This window comes from Cornus florida, unplaced genomic scaffold, assembly GCF_030987335.1.
Source record: "Cornus florida cultivar Cherokee Brave unplaced genomic scaffold, ASM3098733v1 CherokeeBrave_3.0.0_Hap2_Chr01, whole genome shotgun sequence".
NCBI lineage: Eukaryota > Viridiplantae > Streptophyta > Magnoliopsida > Cornales > Cornaceae > Cornus > Cornus florida.
Window position 1 is genome coordinate 32,429,750 of NW_026775571.1, and position 10,564 is coordinate 32,440,313.

The 10,564-nt window shown below is 34.2% G+C and overlaps 1 long non-coding RNA gene across 1 annotated transcript; it reads right to left on the bottom strand.

The window, feature by feature from the left end:
• Positions 1–1,416: 1,416 nt before the first annotated feature.
• LOC132294486 (uncharacterized) lies at positions 1,417–9,991 on the bottom strand. The gene is made up of 6 exons (XR_009478099.1): positions 9,703–9,991; positions 6,928–7,005; positions 6,477–6,535; positions 6,264–6,303; positions 2,717–3,004; positions 1,417–1,703 (listed from the first exon to the last, which is right to left on the bottom strand). It is a non-coding gene; the product is annotated as an uncharacterized LOC132294486 (long non-coding RNA).
• Between the last annotated feature and the right edge of the window lie 573 nt (positions 9,992–10,564).

Below are 10,564 nucleotides of genomic sequence, written 5' to 3' on the forward strand. Positions count from 1 at the left end.
TTATACAATAAATTCAACTATAATTTTCATATATTAACTTAAATTCATAAGTGATTGCATATGTTTTTTCTTCCTTTGATTTTTAATTTGGTTTATTAATCTTGTTTTGAAGATAAGGAAAATGTGGTACTATCACTAATATATATTGACTCTTCTTCTATTATTTATAAGTTTATATGTTTTTTGTCAGTAATATTTTGTAGAAAAAATACATCCAATTTAAAATTACACACACACACACACACATATATATATAATATTGATAAAACTACAATTTAGTGACATATATCATATGATATATAATCACATGCATAGCACGTGTCTTTTCCTAGTATATATATATATACTCTCCATATATCAACATTTTTTATTTTTATTTTCACATAAAAGTATTTATAAATAATTTATTTTAATAATTAAATAAATTAAAAACAAAAATACTTAATGATTTTCTCTATTTCTTAATAATTTTTAATTCATAAAAGTCTCATTAAAATCACATGTCCACCACCCATTCCATTTTAGAGTGAGATCCGCGACTCTTGCCAGTTCCCCATAAAGAAAGAGAGTATGTGCAATTACACTTTATCTTGCCTACGCTACGAGATTCGCAAGTACCTTTCTTACCGCACCCGAAGTTGTAGATCGTTTTAAATAATGCCATCATCTTTTCTCAGCGAAAAGGTTATTTGATTTATTCCATTAATCTACAATATTCCGGAAAAGGGAAGAAAAAAATTTAGAGCTCTAATTCACAATATTCCAAAAAATAAAAATAAAAAACGAATCCTATTTTTTTACCATTACTTCTCAGGTCAGACGGTAGAATTACTGTTTCAGGTTTTGAATAATTGACCTTCTTTGTGTTTATTTTTTAGACAATATGGTGATGAGCCAACACCATAATAATAGATTGTGGACATTATAATTGAAAAAATGGACACTATACTCATAGTTTACGATGTTCATGATGTGCTATATGGTTCTTAATTGATAGAATTAAGTCTGACCTAACATAATGTTGATATAATTGCTGTTTTAATTGTGTACTCAATGCAACGTAACCTTGTTTCGGTGGGATATTTTCTAAAATCTAATAAATTGTTATTTTTTATCAATCTACCAAGTTTTTATTTTTTATTTTCTAAAATAACAGACAACAGATCCAACCTCTGTGAAAAATAATCTGCAATTTGATTGGAAGAGCCTTAAACCCCATCAACCCATCATAATCGAACTCGGGTTAAACCCGGGTGGGTTGAGCTATGATCGAATCCTCAATGCACCAAGTTGCACCCGTAACCATATTTGATATATATTATAGAGTCAGACACACAAATAGACATACTCTCAACTGGTACTTAAAACGTCCAATGTGAACTCCAGTAAATCGTGTTAACAAACCCACACGGGAGATTAACAACAAAGCCAGTCATAGGAACTGTTGAATAAAAGCTTCAATGCAAACTTCTTAAAACATTAGATACTCCCATCTGACAAAAATTCGAACTCCAACAAAAATAAAATGACACTAACATCAGTCACAGTAACTTAAGTCTACTAAACTGTCCTCTTATAGTTTCAAGCTTACAATCATTATATAGTGCAAATATTGCCGGAGCGCAACTGAACACTTTACAAAAGAACCGCAAGGGCAGAGCCACAGGGCAGCAACATAACTAGCGAAGAACCATCAGCGAGGACTGCACACCAAGAACGATGAATAAATTAGATCAAGGAAATTCTTTCAGCCAATCAGAAACAGTTAAGCACACACCAAAAGCAGGTTTCACAGAGGGCATTGAGCTGATAGTGAATCTCATGATGCCACCACCCTGATGGAACCTCAAGACTTCTTGTACTTTACATTTTTCCCAGTCTAAACGATTGTACTAGGGAAAAGGTACAAAGGTACAACCGGTGTTGGAATGTAAAAAGGGTTATCCTCCTCAAAGCAAGCATAATGTGTCTTGAATCCATTGGGTGTGTGTACTTGGACACTGGACTTGTTAATTGGGTATGGAAAACCGCACAAATGACTAGTCCTTTGGATGCGAAACCAGCCTTGTGACAGGTATCATAGCCGCTACAGGTACTACAATGTGGCTTGAGAGAACTGTTACGTAGGTCCCACAGAGAAATGTGGATCCCCATCACAAGTGCACAAGAGCCCAGCCCGGGGTCTGTCACAACACATAGATGTGTTTCGAGTTCCACATCATGTGTGAACTAGATGGTCATGGACTTCTTAAGTGGGACAAAGAAACCCCACAAATGACTAGTCCTGTTAGGTGTGGAACTGGTCCTGCCACAATAAGTCTTGAAACACAAAGCACGTATTGAAAAAATGTTAAGATTGATTGATACATAAAATTAGAAAAACACAAGTATTTAATTATATACAGGGAAGACTGAAGAGTAGTGAAAAATAATAACAAAATAAATTCAGAAGATGTAGTCTAGCAAAAAAAAATTCAAATGTCATAAAATAAAAGAAATTTCTAAAAGCAGTCAAACTTATTGTTGGTTCAATCAGTTGCTTAAACCCTTCAAATTCAGACATAAAACAAGTCTCATGACTACCATGAAGCATGAGTCTTCAGTTAATTAACTAATTGGTCCTTTGCCTGTATGTGTTTTGCTTAAGCCTCATAGATAGGAAAATGTCAAATTTGTTATCATCCTGTCATAGATTGAGATATGAAAACACAAGTACCTATAGGATCGAGAGCGATTCTGGGTGCTTCCTCTTGGACTGTGTGACTTGCTGGGTGGATGAATCCTCTCACCGTGAGGACACCGAGCATTCTCTCCCGGACTTGGATACCTGCGGTTTGACCTGTAATTTATCTCATCGCGTGGAGAAAGAGACTGTGAAACGGATCTAGACTGCCTTGAGGACCCTCGGTTTGCCTTGTTATTTCTCTCATTGCGTGGAGAAACTGACCGCGAATTGGATCTAGATCGGCGTGGAGAATAATAATCATCCCTTGCCCTGGAGCCCCTGTTCCAGTGAATAGGAAACAAAAAAAACTATGAATAATTTTAAATGTAAATATCACGAAATCAGAAATAGAACACCAATAGATGAATATGAACTGAAAATACAACAGACTAATTAAAAGTATCTCTAGTTTCTCACAAGATATAATCTTTTTCCAAATCAGAATTATATACCAAGTCCACAAAACAACAATTTCAGCACAAACTTAATCATGAAAATATATTCTGTATTTTGTCGAGAGAGTAAGAGAATTTTCACTGACACCCTGACTAGGAAACCCAAGTGATTGGAATATGACATTTACCTGCCTTTCAGAGTTTCTGCACAAAAATATGAAACTTTGATCCAAACACTTTTTAAGGCTTTATAATGGCATACTGGGTTGATCAGCATCTGATAACTTCATAGCTCTTCTCGCCCAACTTTTTAAAACCTCATACTATCTTTTCATGGACATTTTCATCATACCTCAACCGCTAAAAACTTTGAATGGCTTCCCTTCTTTGAAGATGATTCTTTCTTTGGCCAACTATAAGCTTTAAATTATTTATTTAACTGGATAGTTTACAACATCAACTTATCAAACTTACAATTTTTTTTAAGAAAGAAAATTGATGTTCTTTTGTGATTGTGATCATTCAACACACCATGTTTAACTACTTGGTTCGATTAGGAGCTAGAAAATCTACAAGCCAAATAGCAGATGATAGGAAAGCCCATGTAATTTAGGTTATAGTTGATGAAGGTGAATTTAGTATGAAACTTCTGGAGAGACTTTGAAGAAAAGGTAAGCAAGCAATCTTCTACTTTATGATCCCTCTCTCTTTCTCTTTATTAATTCTGAATACTTTAAGTCTCTCTTTTTCACTTAGAATCTGCATGAACAAGGCCATCAGCAGATGTCATTCAAATTCAATAAAAAACAGAAGAAAGTGATATTACACTAAGAGAACAATATATGTACTTTGAAGAAACTACAGTAACAGCTCATTAAGGTTAAATGCTAGGACTATACAAGTCCTTGCAGAAAAAGGAAGCAAGGAAATTGAGATTATCCCAACTGTATCCAAAAAAGAGAGAGATTAAAGAAAAATGAAGCGTTTTCAGCTAATAGGAGATCTAATTATAATTTGGTTCAGCAAACTTCGCATATTTGGGGATTTAGCTCTCAGTCAAAACAATATAATTAAGATACAAGAACAATCTAGAGTACTACACGAGCAATTGCAAACAAAAGAAGTTAAAAACAAAAGCACAGACAAAAAGACATTCAAAACAAGACATAAGAGTAAATTTACTCCGAACGAAGGGACCAACCTTACTTAATCAAATAAAACAAGAACCTTCTCCCTTGGGAAAGTAAGAAGTGAAACGAGAATCAACAGACATATGCAGCAGATAAAAATATTAGCCATCAGCCAATCCCCCTACTCTTTTCCCAGAAAAAATAAAAAAGAAAGAAAATAAAAGTTTTAACTTAGAAAGAAAAGTTCTGCATTCGATACAAAGGCATATTGAATAAATGAACAAAGGACATCAAAACACGCTTACAGTTAAACTACATCTCTCCCTTTTCTGCAGACGGAGGGAGGAAGCAGAATTTCATTCCCAAGGGTGATCTTTATTTCTTATTACTATCCTATTTTGTTTTCCATTTCTCATCAAACAAATTTGGAAATTTCATCATTTCTAATACCGATTGATTGGAGAAAGACATTTGTGGATTACTATAATTAAATCAAACAAGCACAACTAGATCAGATGGAACATGGCAAAAGACAGAGTGGTACTGCATCATTATCTCCTTTTCAAGCAATGATTATGTAATTTCTAGATAGAGAAAGAGAAATATGAGAAATGATTGGGTTTCGATCTTGCAATACATGAGATTACACCCAGTGAATTACAAGATTTTGCTTCAATAACACAATATCAAGACAAGATATTGCTTGATAATTCCTTCAAGTGCCTAAAACCAAAAAGTTTCAGTGATCACCTAGCAAGTGCTTGTGAGAAAATATTGTTATCACTTTAAAAAAACAAATTTACTTATGAGGGAATCTGGATTTTAAATTCAGAGAAATGAAACCACACTCAGTGGAAGGTGCTTTAAAATTCTTCTTTCTTATTGACAAATTTACCCATAAATTTTAGGGCTAAAAAGTCTTTTAGTACTACCAATTCAATACTAAATCTTTTTAGGACTAAATTTTAAGTTTTATGAAACAGAAACTTAATGCATTTTTAAATAATGAAGCTAATAATACTCCATATTTATCTATCCTTTATTAGGAACGACAGCGTTTATTTTCTTACCTTTGTTTTCTATCCATTTACCAATTTGTAGAGATATTATATTTACCAAAATAATGGAGAGAAATTAATATTTAGTTCACTAGAGTCTCACACAATCCCAATGATGGTTTTAACTATATCCTCATGTAGATCGAATATCTTTCTCGATTGCATTTATGGAACAGAACTAAAGAGGCGACATTGTTTTTATAGCATTTAAAACTAACCCTTTTTAAAAATAATAATTGTTCAAAATAAGAGACTTCAGTGAATTCTCTTATTAGAGAGAGAGAGAGAGAGAGAGAGAGAGAGCCTAAAAAACTCTAGAAATGAACCCTTATTTATTATATTTTACAAAAATGGAGACGGCCAAACTTAATAAAAATATATGGCGATGGCCAAACCAGCTTTTGTTTTACACCAGACCCTCCATGCCTGGATATACAAGGCTTGTGTTAAGTGAAAAACAGGAATATAATTTCAGCTAAACAATATGGCTTTCACTTTCATTGAATTCAAATCAATTAAGTACTGAAGTGATGGTTCCAAAATAGAACCAACTCCTGCCTTAAAATTCTCTGTCTAACACAATTTTTGACCTGATGATCACAGGAAATGCCCCAAAAATATGGTTTTATAGAAGAAACATGACATTACTCAAAGTTAAAGAGAATAGCATAATAAGAACATGCTGAGTATAAGTATGGTTCCAAAAACACATAAACATGATTGTTTATTTCCCAATTCCATGATGTAATTGGACAGGAAATTGTTATAAAAGCCACATAGGATACACAGAGAAAGGGGGGGTTGGGGTGGGGGGCAGATAATGAAGAACAATAGTTTCAACATGACAGCAAGGACTTAAAAGATGAAATTCAGGATATAAATCAACATTATAAGAATCACAAAACACAAATGACAAAAGGCAATTAAATCTCTGTATCCAGATATAAATCCATACCTTAAATCACTTCTTATTGGAGAAGGTGAGGGTGAGTAAGCTGCCATACAGAATGAAATAATAATTTAGCAGGGGAAAAATATGGAACTATATAATTATATAAAGTTACTAGCTACCGGACGATCACAATCAGTAATAACTGCATCGCAAAACACAAATAAAATCTTGTTTGAAATGTTAAATGAATGAAAAAGTCTAATAAGTAAAACTAACAGCGATGACGGCGGCTTGGGGATCTCGGTGGACTTCGCCTCCTATAGCTTCCTCAACTACTGTACATAAAAAGAAAGCATAAACAATGTCACCGACTGCTTAAAGGATAAAAATGATTCACAAAAAGGCAAAATGGTAAAAAGACAGCAAATCAGAACACTATTACACCTTATTCAGAATTATAATTAACAGCCCTCTTTTAGAGAGGAAGGGGGGGGATTCTAAAGTTCCATGTGTGTGGTCCAAATTCCATTTCAAATAGTACTTCAATTGAACTGTGAGTCTAAGCTATTTCAATAGTCATAAACCGTTATAAATCGATAATTCTTGATTGAGTCCTTGCATGAACGCAATGAATTTAAAACTACGGTTGTTATGGGTTTGTGAACTCTAAAAACATAATTAATAGAAAAACCAACACTTGGACATGAAGCAGAAGAAATAGGCATACCCGGTGTAGTAGTCCTTAGGTAAATACACATCCTTTAGTGGACCAAATCGTTCAAACCGGGTTCTAAGATCTTCTGGCCTGCACAGCATCCAATAGAACTATTATACCGTCACTTTTCTTAATAGAGAGCACAAGATGTGTGTGTGTGTGTGTGTGTGTGTGTTAGAGAGAGAGAGTTTGAACTATTAAGAGATAAAAGTTTAACCTGGCTAGTGTTTGAAAATTAGAGGGAAAAAAAAGAGTTTCACACTGAAACGGTATAACAATTATTATTTTATTTTAAATTATTTTTTGGCATTAACGTCATAATACCAGCCACTCAATTTATAGATTATGAGCATTTCAAGTACAAAGGCTGCCACTCAATTTATAGACATTATGAACATTTGAATTACAAAGGCTACAAAACATATATCACAAAGACAAGACTATATTGACACTACATCAAATTCAAAGCCTCGAAGCAGCGACTTGGGAATAACCATAGGTTAGGTCTGTCTCAAGTCCTCGATCGGCAGGACCACAACTGGGTAATGCCTTTTGTTGACATCAAATTCAAATAAGTTCTAAAGTGATATACTAGAAAAAACTGTGAATTTTTTTTTCCTGAGTACTCACCCCCCCCCCCCCCCTCTCTCTCTCTCCAAGGAATTGTTTGCACTCAAGAGGAGTCGGAAAAAAAAAAAAAAAAAAAAGAAGTGAAAATTACTCTTAAAAAACTAAAAATGAATTCAGTGGAGTAACAACTGCCATTATTAAGTAAGAAATGTATACTATTCTGTAGAAATTAAACAAATTAAAAATAATGACGTACTTATATTAAAATTGGACAAAAACTATATTCACTTTTATAACTTTTAAGTTAGAATTATTGAATAAAATAACAAGTTAACAACACCAAGATAATTTAGTAGGAAACATAAATTAAGAAAGGAAAGGTGCGGCCCATGCAAATGGGTTGTCCTAGAGTTGCTATTTCCTCCCTACATGCAGATGGTGACGGCTATAGCAGCTCCAAGATACAACCCCAATCACTCAAAGTCATGACTCCTCTATGAGCATATTCACAGAAAATCCAGTACGGTCTTTATCAGTTGCCCAATTTTGTTAAACTATGGTGAAAGTAGTAGATAATAGGGAGAGATTAATTGTACATGAAATTGCAGAAAATAAATAGGGAGGAAGAAAGACTATATTCAGATTCTCTTTCTTTTCAGTTTTCTGTACCCTATGGACTGTTAGAATCCTAGTATTTATAGACTAAGAGTCCAATGATAAAAAAAACTGAGTATTACAAAAATTAGGAAATAATGTCAATAAAATTGCAGACAGTCAGGAATCCAATAGAATCGTTCAAAGAGGTTTCGAAAACATTTTAAATATGTTAACATGCTAACAATCCCCCACAAGGTTTCCAAACCTGTTAAAATTATTATACATATATAGAGAGGGATTGGGGCAACTTTATACCATGTAATCGATGTAGGTACCTTTCGGATTTGAACCTACACTTAGTGTTAGATAGTTTCCATTTGGAGGTCTAGAGTGAATTGTGTCTTGAACTCAGACCCTTTAACCAAACTTCAACATATCACACATAGTATTGATAATTGACTTGGTTTTGTGGGTTAGCGCTATTAATGGCCATGCACTTATCTTGATGGTCATGAAAGTTACTAGAGAATAGCCCAATTCTCACAATTGTGGCCTCACAACAACTCTCACTTAGGTGAGTCCTTCAAAGGTACATGTGACTGGTACCTTGCAGGAGTATGCCTGCCTCGGGCTCATTCAGCCCTTCCTAACATCACATTAAAAGTATCATGCTATAGGAATGAGCAGTAGCGTATCTTCATGAGAAATCTTCTAATATAAATGTATTGTCAGTGAGCCATGCAATGTGGATTGTTTCTACCCAATAAAATGGGATCTCCAATCACAAAGGTTGGGTTACCTCCGTAGGTGACTCCCTTGTGGGCTTAATCCCATCCCCTCGACATTTCTAGACTAATTTGCATAAAGAAAAAAAGAAAAACAAAGAAAAGAACTTACAATAAAAGTTTAATATGGCTGATCATTAGAGGAAAAAAGTAATAGTTTCAAACTGAAAATGTATAACAATTTTTATTTAATTTTAAATTATTTATTTAGCATTCACGTCATATTACCAACCACTCAATTTATAGACATTATGAACATATGAATTACAAAAGGTTACGTGTCAAAAGTGTACTAACACTACAAGCAGCCATTTGGTAAAATACCAAAGTACTAACACTACATCAAAATCAAAGCCTCAGAGCAGCCACATTAAAAAATACCAAATGCTAGGAGGTCTGTCTCGAGTCCTCGATCCAGACATGGCAGGACCACAACTGGGTAATGCCCTTTTTCGACATCAAATTCAAATAATAAGTTTGAAAATGATATACTAAGAAAAACAGTGAAAAATACTCGTAAAAAACTTATAATGAACTCACAAGGAAGCGGAACAACAAATGTCATTATTAAGCAAGAAATATACACTATTCTGTTAAACAAATAAAAAAAAAAATAATGATGTTACTATTCACAACGATTTTGGGGTATTATCAGGTATAATTCAATACAATTTGCAACAAACAACATAATTTCAGCTTTGATCAGTAATAGTTCAAAAAATAACAAAGAGATTGAAGAAGACGATATAATAAACGTATATATACCCAAACGATGAAAAATGAATCAAATACAAATTAAAGAGCGCAATAGAAGAAGAGTGTATAAAGACGATACCTTGCGTGGAGAGAGATGTTGCGAATAAGAAGACCAGAAGGGGCAGGTGATCTTCCGGCTCTGCTAGACCGACTATCATCGTATTGCTTGCGTCGCAGTGGGCTTCTGCTACGCCTAGGGCTGTAGCTTCTGCTTCGGCTTCTGTACCTCCCCATTGATACACCTCTCTCTGTAGAGGAAAATTAGAACCCCAGATAGATGGATGGAGCTAAATCTTACTTGGTTCGTGCAAAACCCTAAAAAAATGCACTCAACAGGACCACAATTTACTGCACAAGGTGTTGATTGAACATGTTTAACAGACAGTCAGACAGCACTCGTGATGAGTTAAGAGCATCTATTATTATTATTATTATTATTATTATTATTATTAGGATAATTTACAGGTTTGTTATAATTACACGGATCTCCCTCTGGTTTGAGAATTTATTCAGATCTTCCCTAACAATGAAACTATCCTACACGAACCTCCCATATGTGCGACGGACCGTCAAATATACTAACGGACATGGCTAATTTACTAAAATACCCTTAATTTTCTATGGTAAATGACTAAAGTACCACACACACATATATATATATATATAGATAGTGGTGGTGGTGGTGGTGGTCTCAAATAGTTAAAGAGAGATAAAGAGAGTTAATCCTTGAGCTGGGTTGCGTTCCTCTTGCCTTATGGGGTTGAGGAAAGAAGGGAATATCTGATCTGAGAGAGGATAGAGAGGTGAGAGAAGAAAAATTCAAGGTCAAAGGCATTATAGAGAGAGAAGAGGCGAGCGAGGGCGAAGATTACAAGAGATTGGGAAAAGTTGTAATGGGTGTCGACAAAAACAAATCAAAATCATAAAAATTAAGCAAAGTC